The 21466-nt window shown below is 43.3% G+C and overlaps 1 protein-coding gene and 1 pseudogene across 1 annotated transcript in view; both read left to right on the top strand.

The window, feature by feature from the left end:
• The window catches only part of MYT1L (myelin transcription factor 1 like), a 246292-nt gene that overhangs the window by 24681 nt on the left and 200145 nt on the right, over nucleotides 1-21466 (top strand). The gene's annotated exons all lie outside the window — the stretch shown is intronic.
• On the top strand, nucleotides 9066-9158 carry LOC122937311 (annotated as a pseudogene).

The raw sequence follows: 21466 nt of genomic DNA on the forward strand, positions 1-21466 counted from the left end.
ACAAAATAGCTTAAGGATAACAAAGTCAATGTTTTGGAGTGGCCATCACAAAGCCCTGATCTCAATCTTATAAAAAATGTATGGCCAAAGCTGAAAAGGCAGGTGTGAGCAAGGCAACCAACAAACATGGCTCAGTTACACCAGTTTTCTCAGGAGAAATGGGCCCAAATTCCGACCAACTATTGTGAGAATCTTGTGGAAGGATATCCAAAACGTTTGACCCAAGTCATACAGTTTAAGGGCAATGGTACCAAATATTAATGAAATGTATGTAAACTTTTGACTTTGCAGAAAGTAATAAAAATGCCTTAAAACATTTTCTCACTCTCTCTCTCTCTCTCTCTCATTATTTTGGCATTTGGCAAATAATAATAATTATGGTAATCCTAATTGATCAAAAACAGTAAAGGTTTATTCTGATATTGGGAAAAACATGCATATGTGTCTTTTTATATAGTGTATGTACTGTAAACTTCTGGTTTCAACTGGCCTCAAAGGTGACGTGTCCCCAATCACTACTGGGTTATGTGCTGCTTAGGGGCATGTCACTGGTGAGGCCAGTAATTGCCTGGAGTGGCCCACGTGACTCAATCTAGAAAGTTACATGCCTGGGGTCATCTGCACTGGATTGGAGCAAGAGGTAGCAGATTGAGTACCTTTTTTTTTTTTTTTTTCTGTCCAGTGTTTTACTGGCCATAGCTGAGATTAGGTTGAAGCTGAAATCCCTGGAAGTCCTTCAATAGTTGTCACCCAAAATACTGCTGTTGGGCTTGGAGATTTGGGTTGGCTTGATGTATTCTCAACCGCCTATTTTCCTTGAGTTCAAAAGGATCGGGGATTATCATTGAACATGCCTGATCCTTCCTTCTTCTGACATCTTCTGAGAGGAAACATTCGGTAGATCCATAAACATAAAATGAGGTCCTACATTAGCCAACTCTCTTCTTATAACCTTTTTTTTTTAGCTTGGGTCCTTAAAGACAAATGCTTTCAGTTGCATTTTTTATTGAAGGGTTGCATTCCAGTTTTCCCACCCAAACTCAGCACCTGTTTATAACACATAGATAAGCGGGATGCTCCAAAAATAGAGACACCATTTGTAACTGCTCTCTGCTTTAAGTAATTAATAGTTGGATGCCCGTCTATTAGGTATACGAAAATGGGTTTTATGACAACCTCTTTAGCCATATTTGAATGATAAAGGAGTAGTCAATTCAGTCAGTCTTGTAACTGGGAATATAAAGAAAATGAAACGGTTGCAAAAGTAAACTTAAAAAATAAAGCAACTTTCTCCAAGTAAGTGAGCTCAACATGGTAATGTAATCCATGTAATCCATGATTTGCAAAGCTGGTTTCGTGAACATTGTGAATATAATGATTGATAAAGCTTATGTCCATGGCAACAACTTTGGGAATTTTTCTTTAGCACATATAAAATTCAACATCTCTGTAATATATCTCATTACCATTGTCCACTTCAGATACTTAAATTCGCTCAACCCGATGGAGATATATATACTGTAAGGGATCGCTCTCTTACAGGGGGTCACAATCACAGACTTCTCCTCTGACATAGGGGTTCAAGTCCAAAAGGTGCTTTATTTTGGCACTTCAGCACCATCACACACATAAACATTGAAAATAAACACCTACCCATCTGGGTTCTACCTAATCCATGTGTTGTCTCTAACTCACCTACAGAGCGTCATTCACACACGGGATTAGATCCGGCTTCCTCAGCCATATACGGTCCAGCAGCCTCCAGGCTGTGACCACACCAGCACCCTTGGGGGAATATGGTCCAGAAGTCCTGCCGACTCCGTGCGAGTCGTTGTGTCCCCCAAACTTCAGGCTTTACAAAGCCTTGTTGCCCCTCAGCCCTCCTGGCTGAGACCTCTTAGGCTCCCCTCTCTCTCAGGCTTCCTCAGCCTTTCTCCCCCCAAGTCATACACAGAGGGTTGTTTTATCCCTCCTTGATTACAGCAGCAGGCTTCACCTGTGATCACCTCGCGCAAAAGACAATACATGTAGTGGAAGGGTGTGGACTGGCAGATCCCACTACCAAACCTATCCCCCAGTCCACATAAAATCCAGCCCAGAACATCATCTAGACAAAACTGTCTCGGCAAACTACACTCTGCTGAAACCACTGCAGCTTTCTGGATTTCAGTTATCTCACCTAGCTGAGATATCTGCTTGGGATATATACGCCTCCCAGCACTTATACTGCACACATCATCACTATATATATATATATATATATATATATAGTGATGATGTGTGCAGTATAAGATATAGATATAGAGAGAGAGAGAGAAAGATACAGTATATGTGTATATATATATATATATATATATATATATATATATGCAAAAAACAAAAATTATTCATAACATCGTACATGGATAATTCTCCCAATTCATTGCTCCAATCGTTCTGCTAGATTTATTTCACGCTAGCAATTCAGGGGTGTCTCTTTTCTTAGTGGGTGTGTTCTGTCACAGCGTCTAACAGTAGATACAGCTGGTGGAAGCTGAACTGAGCATGTGTGACTACCTCAGCGAGGTGAACTGAGAAATAAGCAAATGAACAAGCAGCAGGTGGCGCAATATGGATGGATTTGATTGAATAACTCAGTGGCTATACTACGGTTAGAATTGTATACAATTAGAAAAGTATTCATATCCAGGTGCCGGTTTGCAGAATGTAGAATATTTTTCATGGGACAATCCTCTTAAGATCCATTAACATTACATGTCCAGGATTATTCCTTTGCTCTAGAATGCCTGCTATACAAAGTCAACCTATTTACAGACCTTGTTACCCGACATGCCATTACACTTACATCTGACTTCGGAAGTGACTGCTCATATCCATAAATAATTTCCGGGTATTCTATGTCAGAGAGGAGTCAGAAGAGCACAGGCTGCACGTCAGCTTTTAGGTCAGCCATTCTTACGTAGGCGTAATGCGGACCAATAATGCCGGGATATTCCTTTATACTGGGGGATCTTCTTCCCTGGTTATGTGAAATATCAGTCACATATCAGACCCTTCAGCTGACATGCGCAGGAGCGTAGCCCAGCAGCAGCAAAAGAGTTAAAGTCGAATATATATGAATATGCAAATAAGGGATTTCACATCCTTCATTAGAAAATTATTGAATTTTATCTGGATGTTGTGCCGCTCTCGTCTCCCTCTCTGTCTCTCTCTCTTTTTTTTTTATTTCATATACCTTTTCACCCACCAGTTTGATTGCCATGGCTGCAGCCGTGGGTGAATAATTGCCTGTCTTCACAGGAGCATGTTCTGGAGCTAAAGTCGAGTGCTTTCTTCCTGATGTATGCCTCATTTGGATTCAGCCGACAGCCTTGGGGCTGTATTATTCATGCCTTGACAGATAGCACTCACTAAAAGCATTGGAACAAGGCCAGGTACTGGCAGGAAGATAGTAAAGCGTTGCAACTTGCAACCGAGAAGACTATGTATTATAGAAAAAAAAAATAATCGAGAGAGAGAAATCCTTCTATTTCCTTTTTGCAGGTTTCACCGTGATGGGAGAGTCATTTGCATCAAAATAAAATTCTTCTAAAAATAAATGCATTCTCTTCTTGGTCCATGCTTGGAAATAGAACACAATTTTCCACATTTAATTGCAAAGCTGATTTTAATTAGTGTGGCACTGCATGTGAAAAATGAAGATTCACTTGGATGCGTGTAACACATTGCAGTGTCTGCCGAATGCTATAATTAATGTATGGCTCCTCTACAAGAGGGTGCACTGTGGGATATTCATAAAATATTCTGTACACACTGTCAGTCTCTGTATCTCAGTTCACAGTTCCTGGGATTAGAAGTCTTTTTCTTGCTATTTGCTCCTCTTCATTTCCTTTTGTTTAGCCCTTTTTTCTACAATTTTAGAAAGCTTTAATGGTCCTATGTTGAACAAAGGTATGTTCTTCAGCAATGGGTCACCTCATTGGCTTTGCACCGGAGCTGGATTTCAACTTCCAGTTCTGGACTAGTAACCTCCATGGTAGCCAACCAGATTTTTATAACTTATCCCAAAATCACGAACAGACAATATTTTTTACAGACAGTACGGAAAACCATAACTAATGATTAAGATTATAAGTAATACATGATAATAATTGCCATCAAAATAATCTAGTCAAGTACCTCCAGCCTAAAAAAAAAAATCACAGACGTCAATTTTTTTTCACGGATACAGGAAGTCACCTATTTTTACAGACTATCTAGAAATATCTGGACAGTTGGAAACCCTGGGAACCACTACTAGACCTCTTGTAATGATGGCTCTCTGCCGACTCCTCCATAAACACACATGCCTGACCAAGCAAGCATGTTTATTAGTTTTGATCGAGCATGCTCAGCCGAACACTAGTTCGGCTCGAGCATCGCGATGCTCGGCACATCGCAGTGTTCGGACGAATACTGTGTGTGCTCGAGCGCGATGCCCGAGTCTCCTCCCCGCACGTTTGTTGGCTGCTACGCAGCCAATAAACGTGCAGATAAGTACTGCCACTCACTGTAATGCCGTTGCCATTTTGGTTACTGGCATCACAGTGATTGGCTGGCACCCGATGACACGTGGTTCTGCTCAGAGAGAGCTGTGCTATAGAAGGGACAGATAGTGTAGGGAATTTAATTTTATTTTTTTGTTAGGCAGGGTTGGTTCTTAAGTATAGCAACCAATTTCAGCAGGTCAAAAAGGTAGTATCGTAATGTATTTCAATCCTACATGAAGATGATGTTTTACATGGCCTGCTACAAGATGGTTATAGAGTGGCAGCCAGACGGTCTCCCACTCTGGCATCTTCATTGTCTCCTTCATTGTTTGCTTCCACTTCACAGAGAACTGAATCCAGTGCCTGGCTAACGTATACTGGGTTCACACGGTGCGGCAGCCATCCCTGCAGGACTTACGGTTATGTTCTGCCCACTAAAATGTTCCAGGATTCTGAACATACTCTACATTTCCCCATTAGGTCTTACTTCAATTGTAATGCCACTGGGGTTATTTATGTCATCAGATGTACACAGTGTGATTTACTTTATGTGGGGAGTACCATAAGAAAATTAAAGAACAGAATCCTGGAGCATTTGAACTATGCTACCAATGCTTCGTACGTTAATATTTCGAATGCAGCCAGGCTCTTTATTTCAGTACATGACAGGAGCCTGCAAACTTTTTCCGTTTTTGGAATGAAGCTAATTTTGCCCTCAATTTGAGGGGGCAATTTCCAAAAGCATCTAATACAGAGGGAAGCCTTCTGGATTCTTCGATTAAAATCGAGGCATCCAGATGGCCTGAACCTGAAGAAAAAACTTGTGTATCTATATTAGGATTGAGTCCATTACTGGTGTCTTTATGTGTTCATTCCATTCAGAAGAGCAATTATGAAGATAGATCTGCCATATCTAGTTGCATTCTTTGTTTTTAACATTGGAAATCACTGTTCAGAATATGCAGTTTTTCAGGAACACATTCTTTCTGTTTTGTTTGCGGGAAGTTGGTCTTTGTGTATTGTCATTCCTGATTTAGACTTAAGAGCCTGAATAGTATGTATTTTAAGTGCATAGATTTGGTTTTATACACATTTTTAACTTACACCAATTTTTACTTTCACCAATTACACTATGTTTGGCTCAGACTTTCCCATTAGCTCTTTTGGTTGGGGTTTGCCACAATTTACTACCTCTAATCACCACCTGGAGATGGGAGGAGTAGTTGTGACTTACCTCTACAAGTACTGCCATTTGGGAATTTCTGGTCAGTCATGATTAAGAACACGTTTGTTCGAAACGGGTAGACGGTCATTTGGAACACTGAGGTGATGCTGTCACTGCATGGATCTGTACTATTTTGAATGAAGGAACCCACAATGCTGTTTAACTTTGATGCTGGATTCATCTCTTTATTCTAGGCAGGGTTGGTGTTAGAGACCAAAAAGTCCTTTTAAGGACTATTGTTGTGTCTGCAAGCAATATATATTTTTAGAGCAACCTGCGCTAAATAGTTCGCAATTGTTTGGCCGCTGTTACATCAACGTTATCTGCGCTACATCTCCTGTGTAACGTGTGCGCAGCCTAAAAATATCAGTGACATCCAGTGTACTTTTCCGTAGATGGTGTCCGCTGCGGACAGTTACATTATCTGCGCTACATCTCCTGTATAACGTTTGAGCATACTAAAAATATCTGTGACATCCAGTGTACTTTTCCGTAGATGGTGTCCGCTGCGGACAGTTACATTATCTGCGCTACATCTCTTGTATAACGTTTGAGCATACTAAAAATATCTGTGACATCCAGTGTACTTTTTCCGTAGATGGTGTCCGCTGTGGACAGTTACATTATCTGCGCTACATCTCTTGTATAACGTTTGAGCATACTAAAAATATCTGTGACATCCAGTGTACTTTTTCCGTAGATGGTGTCCGCTGTGGACAGTTACATTATCTGCGCTACATCTCTTGTATAACGTTTGAGCATACTAAAAATATCTGTGACATCCAGTGTACTTTTTCTGTAGACGGTGCGGATAGGAACATTATTTGCTCTGCACCTCCTGTATAACGTATGCGCATACTAAAAATAGCTGTGACATCCAGTGTATTTTTTCCTTAGACACTGCGGACAGTGACATTACCTGCGCTACATCTCCTGTATAATGTTTGCGCATCCCGAATAGCTGTTACATTCCCTGTAATTTTTTTTAGCCGCTTGTGACAGCAACGCCATTACCTGTGGTACCTCTCCTGTATAATGTTTCTGCATCCCAAATATCAGTGACATAGACTGTAATTTTTTCATATCCGTTGGTGACAGCAGCGACATTACCTGCGCTAAATCTTCTGTATAACGTTAGTCGCTGGTGACAGCAGTGACATTACCTGCGCTACATCTCCAGTATAATGTTTGCGCATCCCAAATAGCTGTGACATTCCATGTAATTTTTTATAAGCTGCTGGTGACAGCAGAGACATTACCTGCGCTAAATCTTCTGTATAACGTTAGCCGCTGGTGACAGCAGAGGCATTACCTGCGCTACATCTCCTGTATAATGTTTGCGCATCCTAAATAGCTGTTACATTCCCTGTAATTTTTTACCACTAGTGGCAGCAGCGACATTACCTGTGCTACATCTGCTGTATAACATTTGCACATCCTAAATATCAGTGACATTCAGTTAAATGTATTTGCCCATACACTTACAAAACCTGCGCTACTGTACGTGTGACATACTTGAAAGCATTTAATATGCAGAAGGCAAGCAGTAAGGGATGGGGAAGTGGCTGTGCTGCTGATGGTGCATGCAGAGGCCGTGGCCCTGTGCGCGGTGAAACTGTGCCTTTTTGCCAGAGCACAAGAAACACATCATCCACGATACCTAGCTTCATGTCCCAGTTTGCAGGGTAGCGCTGGACACCACTCTGGCACACATGGCTGACTTTATGTTATGCTGCCTTTCTTGTGACCCTCGGGTTATGTGCATTTTGGCCAACACGGATTACTGGTTGTTCACCCTTCTCGACCCCCACTACAAAGAGAACTTCTCATCTATTATTATTATATCGTGGTGGAGAGGACGAGCAAAATGGTGCAATACCAGAAGGTCATTGTGGAAAAATTGCTCCAAAAATTTCCAGCTGACAACGCTGGTGGCAGAGTGCATAGTTTCTTGGGCAATCGAGGAGGGGAGACGAGGGGAACACACAGCAGTTCTAACAGGGGCAAGGCAACACTCTCCAAGGCCTGGGACAGTTTCATGACACCCTGCCAGCAACCTCACCCTGATGCGCGGCCTAGTGTCACAAGGAGGGAAAAGTTTTGGAAGATGGTGAAGGAATACATAACAGACCGTGTCAGCATCCTTAATGGTCCCTCTGTGCTTTACAACTATTGGGTGTCCAAGCTGGACACGTGGTACGAACTGACGCTCTACGCCTTGGAGGTGCTGGCATGCCATGCCGCCAGCGTTTTGTTAGAGCAGGTATTTAGTGCTGCATCCACCTGTCAACTGAAAATGCTGACAGGTTGACTCTTATCAAAATGAACAAGGCCTGGATTGCCCCTGACTAGTGATGAGCGGCAGCGGCAATATTCGAATTTGCGATATATCATGAATATTTAGGCGAATATTCGCCAAATATTTGTGATTTCGCAATATTTGTGATATTCTTTTTGATCGCACTATTATGTGCACACGCGCACGTACGCACACACTATTAGCTACATAAGTGATGAAAATGGTTGGCAGCAACTTTCGAGATAGTGCGGAAGAACTCCTGATCACGGTATGTAATTGTACATTACAGCACTGTTTTAGATTAAAATCCCTTGCATGTCATAACAATAGCTTTATATGCAGATAGAGCTTTTCAAAGTATTCGAGATCGCGCAAATCACCACTATTAATTCAAATATTTTAGCACAATACATACAATTTCACCTTTAAACAGGTCTGACAACATAATATTGATTGTTGAACTTAGTATTGTTGGGACATCACAGCACTATGTCTGTAGCTTGTATGTATGGACAGCAGAGAAATCTCTCTCTCACATGCACATTGCACATTTATTTTTCTGCCACACACTATAACCTACACTATCTAACACTAACTATATAGATTATATATTTCAGCTAACTATCTCTATAACTTACACTACACCCTGCACTGGACCCTATCAGCTATTCAGCTACACAATTCTCTATTACTATCTAACACTAACTATCTGGAAAAATTTTATGAGCTTTTTGGAATATCAATTGAAAAAGCACAGCACAGATATTTCTACAGGGCAAATAATTTCCTAGCAAGTGTAGTAGAATAATAGAAATCCAACAGACCCAACAATCATGACATGCATGCTGCTGATTCTCTGTAATTGAATCACTAATTGAAAGGGGCATGTTCAAAATAATAGCAGTGTGGAGTTCAATGAGTGAGGTCATCCGTTCTTTGAAAAATAGGTGGCAATTATTGCCCTTATTTAAGGAAGGAAGGCAGCAAATGTTGTACATGCTGGTTACTGTGCATCGCTTCTCGGCCTTTTGGCTAAGATCAAGTGTAGTATCTGTTCTTATCAGTCCGGTCGAGCCTGGCTCCTGGACTGTAAACCCCACCCATACAGGGCATACCCGAGGGTTGCAGTATGGACTGCGGGAGAGCAGTGAACCACACAGCATCCCAAGCGTGTACGGGTTTCAAGGTACCCTGGCTAGGTGACGAAGGGCTCTGCTGGATCGAAGCCAGAGGGCTGAGTTGTTTGGAAGCCCGAGGTGCAATAGTGCCCCAGGAGTAGTGACCCTGGGGTGCCTGAACTCACTGGGGGTGGGATCCCTTTGAGTAATAGCACATTTGCACACACTTCTCTTTCTCACATTTTAGTACACCGCTCTTCTTGCCTCGGCTTCGGCCCTAACAAGAGAGAAATTTTTTTATTTCCGGCCGAATGTCCGGGCCTTAATGGCACTCATTCACTTTTTTTATGTTCACTGTGTGCACTTTTACACGTTTGTGTGTTTCAGGATTTTCAGGGTTGCGGCGCCCTTACGGGTACCCCCTCCTTGAGGTCTAGGGGGTGTGTGTGTGGCCATATTGGTTCCTCACCCCCCTGCCAAACCCCTTGGGCTCTCCCTCCGGGGAGAGCCCAGACCTTTGTAGAGCTCCTGGCTGACGCCTTGTGTGGCAGCCTAGGCGAAAGCCGGGAGCACAGATGGGCGTACCCTCGGCTTCGGCTGAGGGTTGCCACTTGTCTCGGTCCCTTGCAGGAGCTTAATGGCCCCGGAGGGATTGGGAATGGTTTGTGGGGGGCTCTTCTCTTCGGAGAGGGCCTGCAATAGACCGCGACCTGAGCACGATTTTTGTGTGGCACGCTGCACGATTTTGTTGCACGGGTGTAGAAAGCACGCTCCTCGGGCTTTAAAAAAAAAAACATGCTGGTTACTGTGCATTTCTCTCTGAAATTCAAAGGAAAATGGGTTGTTCCAGACATTGCTCAGAAGAACAGTGTACCTTGATTAAAAAGTTGATTCGAGAGGGAAAAACATATTATGAAGTGCAGAAAATGATAGGCTGCTCAGCTAAAATGATCGCAAATGCTTTAAAATGGCAACCAAAACCTGAAAGATGTTGGAATAAAGTGAAAAACTACCATTCCAATGGATAGATGAATAGCCAAAATGGCAAGGACTCAGCCAACAATCAGCTCCAGGGAGATCAAAGAAGGTCTAAAGTTCCCTGTGAGTACTGTTACAATTAGAAGGCGCCTATGTGAAGCCAAGCTATCTGCAAGAAGCCCCCGCAAAGTCCCACTGTTGAAAAAATAGACATGTGCTGAAGAGATTACAATTTGCCAAAGAGCACATTGACTGGCCTAAAGAGACATTTTGTGGACTGATGAAAGTAAGATTGCTCTTTTTGAGTCTAGTGGCCGGAGACAGTTTGTCAGACGACCCCCAAACACTGAATTCAAGCCACAGTACACTGTGAAGACAGTAAAGTATGGTGGCGCAAGCATAATGATATGGGGATGTTTCTCATACTACGGTGTTGGGCCTATTTATCGTATACCAGGGATCATGGATCATTGAATACATCAGAATACTTGAAGAGGTCATGCTGCATTATGCTGAAGAGGAAATGGCCTTGAAATGGGTGTTCCAACAAGACAACAACCACAAACACACCATCATCTTGGATCCAGACCAACAAGATTGACGTTATGGAGTGGTCAGCCCAATCGCCGGATCTTAATCCAATAGAAAACTTGGGTGACATAAAAAATGCAGTTTCTGAGGCAAAACCAAGAAATAGAGAAGAACCTTGTAATGTAGTCCAATCACCCTGGGCTGGAATACCTGTTCACAGGTGCCAGAAGTTGGTTGACTCCATGCAACACATATGTACAGCAGTTCTCAGAAACAGTGGTGTTATAACTAAATGTTAGTTAAGTGATTCAAAGGAAAGCAAAATCTTCAAACATTTTTGAGTTTATATAGTGAGTGTTTGAGTTTGTAAAGAAGAATACAAACACTGCTATTTTTTTGAACAGTCTAATATTCACTTTTCTTATTTTTTTTTTTAGAGGAACAACACAAATTTGATATATTTTTCTTCATGTTTTGATTTGGAATAGAATGTGTAGTGTTCCCAATGCATTTGTGTGTATGGAAATAAAAGCTATTAGAAGGATTTTTATTAACTTTTTTAAACACACTGATATTATTTTGAATACAACTGTATATATCACTATAGTCTAAATATTTGTTAATTCTCAAAGTGCCGATATTCGACATCGAAATTTGTAATATGGATATTAACGCTCAACACTACCCCTGACTTCTCCACTCTACCAGAGGAAAGCGGCTGAACATAAAGGCACTTTAAATGTGGCTTTTATGGTGTATTCAATACACTGTATTCCCATGCACCCCTTCCACCACAAAAAAAGGTATATGGTTCAATCTTCCTTTTCTCGTCCTCCTCCATCATATCAACATGCTAAATAGGCTGCCCTCGCTCCTAATGTTTTAGAGGGTCAGCTCAGCAGCAGGCCCTCAAACATAATTTTTTTCGATGGTCAGCTCAGCAGCAGCTCCTCAACCATAGTTTTTTTGATGGTCAGCTCAGCAGAAGGCCCTCAACCTTAATTTTTTCTATGGTCAGATCAACAGCCCCGAATGTTTTAGAGAGTCAGCTCAACAGCATATCCTCACCCCTAATGTTTTAGATGGTCAGCTCAGGAACAGGCCCTCGGTCATAATGTTTTAGATGTTCAGCTCGGCAGCAGGCCCTCGCCCCTAATGTTTTAGATGGTCAGCTCGGCAGCATACCCTCACCCATAATGTTTTAGATGGTCAGCTCGGCAGCAGCCCCTCGCCCATCATGTTTTAGATGGTCACATCAGCAGCAGGCCCTCGCCCATAATGTTTTAGATGGTCAGCTCAGCAGCAGATCCTCGCCCATAATGTTTTAGATGGTCAGATCAGCAGCAGGCACTTAACCTTAATGTTTTAGAGAGTCAGCTCAGCAGCAGACCCTTACCCCTAATGTTTTAAATGGTCAGCTCAGCAGCAGACCCTCACTCCTAATGTTTTAGATGGCCAGCTCAGCAGGAGACCCGCGCCAGTAATGTTTTAGATGGTAGGATCAGCAGCAGGCCCTCGCCCTTAATGTTTTTGAGGGTCACCAGCAGGCCATCGATCATAATTTTTCAAGGTTGTGTAGGATGTCCTCCTTGGATTTATTGGAGTGCCGGTTCCTTGTAATTTTTGCCAACCCTTTCACTTTGTCCATGGGCTTTATGAGTGTAGGAGTCCCACTACCTGAACAATTGTACCACAATGTGAATGAGGCCCTCTTTTATGTGATATACAGGTTGTATTGGGGTGCCTCTTCCTTGCAATTTTTGGCAGCACTTGCACTTTATAAGTAAATATACAGGAAATAATGTTTCCTAACAATTTTTCCTCTAAAATCGTTTTGTGCCTATTATTGTCAGTCTGTAAAAGTGGACTTGGACAACATCGTTCCCAGCAGTGACCTTGGAGTCCAAGATGCATCCAGACATCCTCCCCATGCTGTTCCTGAACCATTTCAGTGGTGTTTCCATCAATTTCTGACCTTTTCATGTGAACCAGACACCCTCCCCTCTTCAGAGCAGGGGGTGCCTGGTTTAATGCTCGGGTTCTCCCAATGACTTCTATTGTGCTCTGGTGCTCGGTAGAGCACCCGAGCATCCTGAGGTGTTCTACCCGAGCACCGGAGCACTTTGGTGCTCGATCAACACTAATGTTTATTCCATTGAGAGAAGGAGAATGAGCCGTTGCCATGCTTCCTCTGGGTTTGTCTACTATGACAACAATGGGTTGTGCATGGTGGAATCCAGCATATCCACTCCCTTTCCCTCTACCATTGGAGAAAGATTGGACTTCTCTTGTGCACATTACATCCACAGAAGATCACAGGGGAATTCTCAGACTTTTATCTATGTTTATCACTTACTTCTATTTATATATCACTTATATAGCGCTGACATATCCCGTAGCACTTACAGACATTATCACTATGCACTGTCCCCAATGGAGCTCACAATCTAAGTTCCCTATCAGTAAGAAACTGGAGTATATGGAGGAAATGCGTTCAAATAATGGGGGAACAGACAAACTCCACGCAGATGTAGTCCTTGATGGGATTCAAACTTATGACCCCAGCACTGCAAGGCACCCGTGCTAACCATTGAGCCTCTGTAGGATCTTATTTGCGTTAACATTTTTACAGGGGATTCATACTAAAGTAGTAGAAGAATGTACTTCCAGGAACAATTAATGTATATTATTTCGTATATATATATAATCCAAAATGGTGCCTAGGTGAATATTCACTACAATTACTTTATGTTCATTTCTTCATAACTAGGCTTTGTTTCACCTAGGCAACAATTCTAATTCAATATACCCCGACCAAGGCAGGGGGGTTTGTCTGTACCCGTCAGCACCATCTTTAGTGTGGAATTGAGGACATACATGATTATTTTCACAAAAGAAAGCAAAAAACCTCCTGCAAGGTGGGGATCGGCATAGACTTCTTCCACAGAAAGTAGCCGGCTGGATTGTTCATTATAATGCAGTTGGCCCGCTAGGTCTGAACTATAAGAATGATCTTAGTGTATTTTTATAGTGAATCCTAAAGTTTCCTTCCTTTAGTATAATATGTTCGGTAATTTTGTATACCATTTATATGGCAACACTAGCAGTGGCGCATAAGTAGAGACGTAACTATGACGTGACATAGGCCTGAGGAATCGTATCTACGCAAAACGCCAATTTCCTTACTTGTGTCAGTGTGCTGCATCTGGTGCCTGTATATGCCTTAGTACACAAGATAAAGTTTGGATTTTAGCATCTGGTCAGTGCTGCTCTTTAACCACCTCCCGACCGCTGTACGCACCGATGCGTCCGGGAGGTGGTTGTTTAGTTCCTCCTGGACGCATCGGCGCGTCCTCTCGCGAGACGCGAGATTACGTCACAGCCGGCCCGCGCATGCGCATCGCGGGCCGGCATTTCGCAGAAGACTATTTCGTCAGCAGCCTGCCGGCCACGATCATTGGCTGGCAGGCTGCTGATTTTTAAAAAAACCAATCAGCAGCCATATAACCCCACATATTAGTAAATATGATGGGGTTATATGGCTGCTGTGCTCCTCTGCTCCTTCTTTTGGTCGGTTGGTTCCAGCAGAGGAGCAGAGGAGCACATCATTACTGTGAGTACCCACCACACCACATTTAGCCCCCAGATCACCCCAATTAACCCTTTGATCACCCCTTTTATCCCCCCCTGTCAATCACTAGTGAAAGGAAAAAAGTGATCAGTGCAAACTGTCACTTTTTTTTTCACTGTTATTGACCGTTAGGTTTTAGGTATAGTTTAGGTCCCTTGGTTAGGTAGTTAGCGATCAGTTAGCGCCCAGCCCACCGCACCGCAGTCCGTTATTCGCTGATTAGCGTATCGCTAATCAGCATTTGTACTTTTATAGTATCTGAAAGTGATCAAAACTGATCACGGTCAGATCTATAATAGTACTAGTGTCACTTTAGTTCGCCCTCCACCCAAAACGCAGTGTTTGCCCGATCAGGCCTGATCGGTCGCCCACACGTGCGTTCGCCCACACCCGCCCCACCGCAGTGACAAAAATTATTTTTTTTTTGATCACTGCACATTCACTTTACACGCACTGCGGCGATAAAAAAATCAGTTTTGATATTTTTTATCAACCGCAGCAGCCTCCGGTACTTCGCTAGCCTCCCATTTGTAAGACAGGCTTGCTTTTTTTTTCTTGGGTAGTCTCAGGGAATACCCCTAAATTTAGTTGCCCACATGTCAAACAGGGGGTATTCCTCTGAAGAGGCCTACAGGCTTCTGACCCAGTCGGATGAGGAGTGGGAACCCTCATCTGATGAATCCAGCGGGTCAGAATACGAACCTGTAGAAAGCAGTGGCTCTCTGACCCAAAGTTCGGACGAGGAGGCTGAGGTCCCTGATAGCAGCAGGCGTACCCGGCCCCGTGTCGCTAGACCACAGGTTGCGCAGGATCCGCTTCAAGAGCAGCAGAGTGGGGCTGGTGCTGTCGGATTACGTGGTGAGGCATACACCAGCAGCCCAGCCCTTCCTGGACCTAGTACCAGCACTGCCGTACAACCTGGTGAAGTAGCGAGCACCAGAAGGGCAGTTGAAGCTGGTACGGTGGCACGTGCAGTAGTGACCCCGTCGCAGCCACCGCAAAGACGTGCCCGTAGAGCCCCTAGAATCCCAGAGGTGCTGGCAAACCCTGATTGGCAGTCCCCAACTTCAGCCGCACCCGTAGTTTTCCCTTTCACCGCCCAGTCTGGAGTTCGGGTTGAGACAGCTCAGATCGATTCGGCCCTGGGATTTTTTGAGCTGTTCTTGACTGCGGAGCTTTTAGACTTAGTCGTGGCAGAGACAAACAGGTATGCCACACAATTTATCACCGCTAACCCGGAAAGCTTTTATGCCCAGCCTTTCCGGTGGAAACCAGTCCAAGTTTCCGAATTTAAAACTTTTCTGGGCCTCCTCCTCAACATGGGCCTGACAAAAAAGCATGAATTGCGGTCATATTGGTCCACGAACCCGATTCATCACATGCCCATGTTCTCTGCTGCTATGTCCAGGACACGATTTGAGGTCATCCTGCGTTTCCTGCACTTTAGCGACAACACCGCCTCCCGTCCCAGGGGCCACCCTGCTTTTGACCGGCTCCACAAAATTCGGCCCCTCATAGACCATTTCAACCAGAAATTTGCAGATTTGTATACCCCTGAGCAAAACATCTGCATAGACGAGTCCCTAATACATTTTACCGGGCGCCTTGGCTTCAAACAATACATCCCAAGCAAGCGCGCCCGGTATGGGGTCAAATTGTATAAGCTCTGTGAAAAGGCCACAGGCTATACCCACAAATTTCGGGTCTATGAGGGAAAAGATCAGACCCTGGAGCCGGTCGGTTGCCCTGACTACCTGGGGAGCAGTGGGAAGACAGTTTGGGACTTGGTGTCACCCTTATTCGGCAAGGGGTACCATCTTTATGTGGACAATTTCTACACAAGTGTGGCCCTCTTTAGGCATTTGTTTCTAGAACGGATTGGCGCCTGTGGTACCGCGCGAACTAGTCGCGCGGGCTTCCCCCAACGGCTCGTTAGCACCCGTCTTGCAAGGGGGCAGAGGGCCGCACTGTGTAACGAAGAACTGCTCGCGGTGAAATGGAGAGACAAGCGTGACGTTTACATGCTCTCCTCCATTCACGCAGACACGACAATACAAATTGAGCGAGCAACCCGTGTCATTGAAAAGCCCCTCTCAGTCCACGACTATAACCTCCACATGGGAGGGGTCGACTTCAATGACCAGATGTTGGCTCCGTATTTAGTTTCCCGACGCACCAGACGCTGGTATAAGAAGGTGTCTGTATATTTAATTCAATTGGCTCTGTACAATAGTTTTGTTCTCTACAGTAAGGCTGGGAGAACTGGATCCTTCCTCAAATTTCAGGAAGAGATCATCGCGAACCTCCTGTATCCAGGAGGTTCCGTGGCCCCATCCACCAGTGTAGTTAGCTGTCTACACGAGCGACACTTCCCCAGTGTCGTTGCTGGTACCTCAAACCGACCGCCACCCCGAAAAAAATGTCGTGTCTGTAGCAGGAGTGGAATAAGGCGTGACACCCGCTATTTCTGTCCTGACTGTCCCGACCACCCTGCCCTATGCTTAGGGGAGTGTTTCCGAAAGTACCACACACAGGTACACCTAGCATAGGGATCACATCTCACCAGGATAGGCACACAGGGCTATTAGGGCCCATTCACTCACAGCTGCTGCAAACGTCTCCTTTCACATGGGACAAAGTGCATAACGCACTTCGCCACATCTTTGGGCGATTTGCGCTTTGCACATTGACCCATGGGGAAGGAGAGGTTTGTTCTATAAAGGTAAAAAAACAAAAAAAACAAGTAAGCAAACAGGTTAATGTTTAGTTCCAAAAGTTAAAGTTACATGTTCTGTTCCAAAGTTAATAAAAGTATTGCGTTGTGGCCTGGTTTTTTCTTTTTTTTTTTTTTTTGTCTTTTTACCTTCCAGGTGGACCAACCGATCTACTAGCTGCAGCACCGATGTGCATTCTGACAGAAGCATTGCGCTGCTGTCAGATTACACGCAAGTCGGTGTATGCGGCGCTGCAAGACGGGATTTTCTCCTCTGCAGTGACAGATACGTTTGCCAAGGCATACGAGCTGAGGAGGAGGCGGCGTTCCTATGCTTTGGCAAGCACTTTGTATATATATATATATATAAAAAAAAATAAAAAATCCCGGCAATGATTTATTCATCCACATCGATTGATGCAAATGGAGAAATCTGGTTTGCCAGGGCATACGAGCTAAGTGGGTATGGATGTAGGGCGGAGCTCCTATGTCCTGGCAGACGCCTTTCCCCTCCATTTTTTTTTTTTGGCAGCGATTTTTTCATCCACATTGATCGATGCGAATGAAGAAATCTGTGCCGTTCATTTTTTTCTTTCAGCCCAGAGGCTGAACGGAAAAAAAAATCTCATTACCTGTATGCTCAATATAAGGAGAATAGCAGAAACTCCTAATGCTGGCCATACATGTAATGATTGCGGAGACCCTCAAATGCCAGGGCAGTACAAACACCCCACAACTGACCCCATTTTGGAAAGAAGACACCCCAAGGTATTTGCTGAGGGGCATATTGAGTCCATGAAAGATTGAAATTTTTGTCCTAAGTTAGCGGAAAGTGAGACTTTGTGAGAAAAAACAAAAAAAAATCAATTTCCGCTAACTTATGCGAAAAAAAAAAAAATTCTATGAACTTGCCAAGCCCCTCATTGGATACCTTGGGGTGTCTTCTTTCCAAAGTGGGGTCACATGTGGGGTATTTATACTGCCCTGGCTTTTTAGGGGCCCTAAAGCGTGAGAAGAAGTCTGGGATCCAAATGTCTAAAAATGCCCTCCTAAAAGGAATTTGGGCCCCTTTGCGCATCTAGGCTGCAAAAAAGTGTGACACATCTGGTATCGCCGTACTCAGGAGAAGTTGGGGAATGTGTTTTGGGGTGTCATTTTACATATACCCATGCTGGGTGAGAAAAATATCTTGGTCAAATGCCAACTTTGTATAAAAAAATGGGAAAAGTTGTCGTTTGCCAAGATATTTCTCTCACCCAGCATGGGTATATGTAAAATGGCACCCCAAAACACATTCCCCAACTTCTCCTGAGTACGGCGATACCAGATGTGTCACACTTTTTTGCTGCCAAGGTGGGCAAAGGGGCACATATTCCAAAGTGCACCTTTCAGATTTTGCAGGCCATTTTTTACACATTTTGATTGCAAAGTACTTCTCACACATATGGGCCCCTAAATTGCCAGGGCAGTATAACTACCCCACAAGTGACCCCATTTTGGAAAGAAGACACCCAAAGGTGTTCTGTGAGGGGCATGGTGAGTTCCTAGAATTTTTTATTTTTTGTCGCAAGTTAGTGGAATATGAGACTTTGTAAGAAAAAAAAAACAAAAAAAAACATCATCATTTTCCGCTAACTTGTGACAAAAAAAAAAAAATTCTAGGAACTCGCAGTGCCCCTCACGGAATACTTTAGGGTGTCTTCTTTCCAAAATGGGGTCACTTGTGGCGTAGTTATACTGCCCTGGCAATTTAGGGGCCCAAATGTGTGAGAAGTACCTTGCAATCAAAATGTGTAAAAAATGCCCTGCAAAATCCGAAAGGTGCACTTTGGAATATGTGCCCCTTTGCCCACCTTGGCAGCAAAAAAGTGTGACACATCTGGTATCGCCGTACTCAGGAGAAGTTGGGGAATGTGTTTTGGGGTGTCATTTTACATATACCCATGCTGGGTGAGAAAAATATCTTGGTCAAATGCCAACTTTGTATAAAAAAATGGGAAAAGTTGTCGTTTGCCAAGATATTTCTCTCACCCAGCATGGGTATATGTAAAATGACACCCCAAAACACATTCCCCAACTTCTCCTGAGTACGGCGATACCAGATGTGTCACACTTTTTTGATGCCAAGGTGGGCAAAGGGGCGCATATTCCAAAGTGCACCTTTCGTATTTCACCGGTCATTTTTTACAGATTTTGATTGCAAAGTACTTCTCACACATATGGGCCCCTAAATTGCCAGGGCAGTATAACTACGCCACAAGTGACCCCATTTTGGAAAGAAGACACCCCAAGGTATTCCGTGAGGGGCATGGCGAGTTCCTAGAATTTTTTATTTTTTGTCGCAAGTTAGTGGAATATGAGACTTTGTAAGGAAAAAAGAGAAAAAAAAAAAAATCATAATTTTCCGCTAACTTGTGACAAAAAATAAAAAATTCTAGGAACTCGCCATGCCCCTCACGGAATACCTTAGGGTGTCTTCTTTCCAAAATGGGGTCACTTGTGGCGTAGTTATACTGCCCTGGCAATTTAGGGGCCCAAATGTGTGAGAAGTACCTTGCAATCAAAATGTGTAAAAAATGCCCTGCAAAATCCGAAAGGTGCACTTTGGAATATGTGCCCCTTTGCCCACCTTGGCAGCAAAAAAGTGTGACACATCTGGTATCGCCGTACTCAGGAGAAATTGGGGAATGTGTTTTGGGGTGTCATTTTACATATACCCATGCTGGGTGAGAAAAATATCTTGGTCAAATGCCAACTTTGTATAAAAAAATGGGAAAAGTTGTCTTTTGCCAAGATATTTCTCTCACCCAGCATGGGTATATGTAAAATGACACCCCAAAACACATTCCCCAACTTCTCCTGAGTACGGCGATACCACATGTGTGACACTTTTTTGCTGCCAAGGTGGGCAAAGGGGCGCATATTCCAAAGTGCACCTTTCGGATTTCACCGGTCATTTTTTACACATTTTGGTTGCAAGGTACTACTCACACATTTGGGCCCCTAAATTGCCAGGGCAGTATAACTACCCCACAAGTGACCCCATTTTGGAAAGAAGACACCCCAAGGTATTCTGTGAGGGGCATGGTGAGTTCCTAGATTTTTTTATTTTTTGTCGCAAGTTAGTGGAATATGAGACTTTGTAAGAAAAAATAAAAATAAAAAAATCATCATCATTTTCCGCTAACTTGTGACAAAAAATAAAAAGTTCTATGAACTCACTATGCCCATCAGCGAATACCTTAGGGTGTCTACTTTCCGAAATGGGGTCATTTGTGGGGTAGTTATACTGTTTGGGCATTGTAGAACCTCAGGAAACATGACAGGTGCTCAGAAAATCAGAGCCGTTTCAAAAAGCGGAAATTCACATTTTTGTACCATAGTTTGTAAATGCTATAACTTTTACCAAAACCATTTTTTTTTTGCCCAAACATTTTTTTTTTATCAAAGACATGTAGAACTATAAATTTAGCGAAAAATTTATATATGGATGTCGTTTTTTTTGCAAAATTTCACAGCTGAAAGTGAAAAATGTCAGTTTTTTGCAAAAAAATCGTTATATTTTGATTAATAACAAAAAAAGTAAAAATGTCAGCAGCAATGAAATACCACCAAATGAAAGCTCCATTAGTGAGAAGAAAAGGAGGTAAAATTCATTTGGGTGGTAAGTTGCATGACCGAGCGATAAACGGTGAAAGGAGTGTAGTGCCGAAGTGTAAAAAGTGGCCTGGTCATGAAGGGGGTTTCACCTAGCGGGGCTGAAGTGGTTAATATTTGATATTTTGCATACATTATTTTTTTATTTCCCATTCCTGTTTTTTCCTGGGGCTCACAACCTCATGAACTGGGTTGGTCTTGCATTGGATGGTGCCCTGAGCTGTGCCTTCTGTTGGCACCCCTAGATACATGTGTACAGTCATACCATATACAAATGACCATATCCTTCAGTAAGCATCATAATGTATGATACCCAAACAACATTACCATATGTTGTCCAAATAATAGCTGTCTAAATGACAATGCTATAAAGTGCCTTCACCCCCAATAAACTGCTAAAATCATTGCCTAGGTAGCAATGTGGCCCAATGCCTACATGAATGCCACACTCAGTGTACAACTATTACCAACATACAGCGACCAAATACTGTATCGGCTCTGTGCATAAAATAATCTAGTAACAGTGCTTTAAAAATGAGCAAACTGTTAATGTGAAGTCATCTGGTGGTCAGAAGGCTGGCCATCAGTGGAATCCCCTTTTCAATTATGTTTTAGGAGTTTGAGAGAAGGACCCAGAGGAAACCTAAGTGACCACCAATGCTTCAAAGCAACAGTACATGGTGGAACCACTGGGCCACCATGCTGCCCATGTCGTGTACCCAGTTATGTTGTATAGAAATTGAAGGTGAAAGAGAGTGAAACATGTCTAGAGAGAAAATAATGGA

The sequence above is a fragment of the Bufo gargarizans genome, chromosome 4 (genome assembly GCF_014858855.1).
Source record: "Bufo gargarizans isolate SCDJY-AF-19 chromosome 4, ASM1485885v1, whole genome shotgun sequence".
In the NCBI taxonomy this organism is placed as follows: domain Eukaryota; kingdom Metazoa; phylum Chordata; class Amphibia; order Anura; family Bufonidae; genus Bufo; species Bufo gargarizans.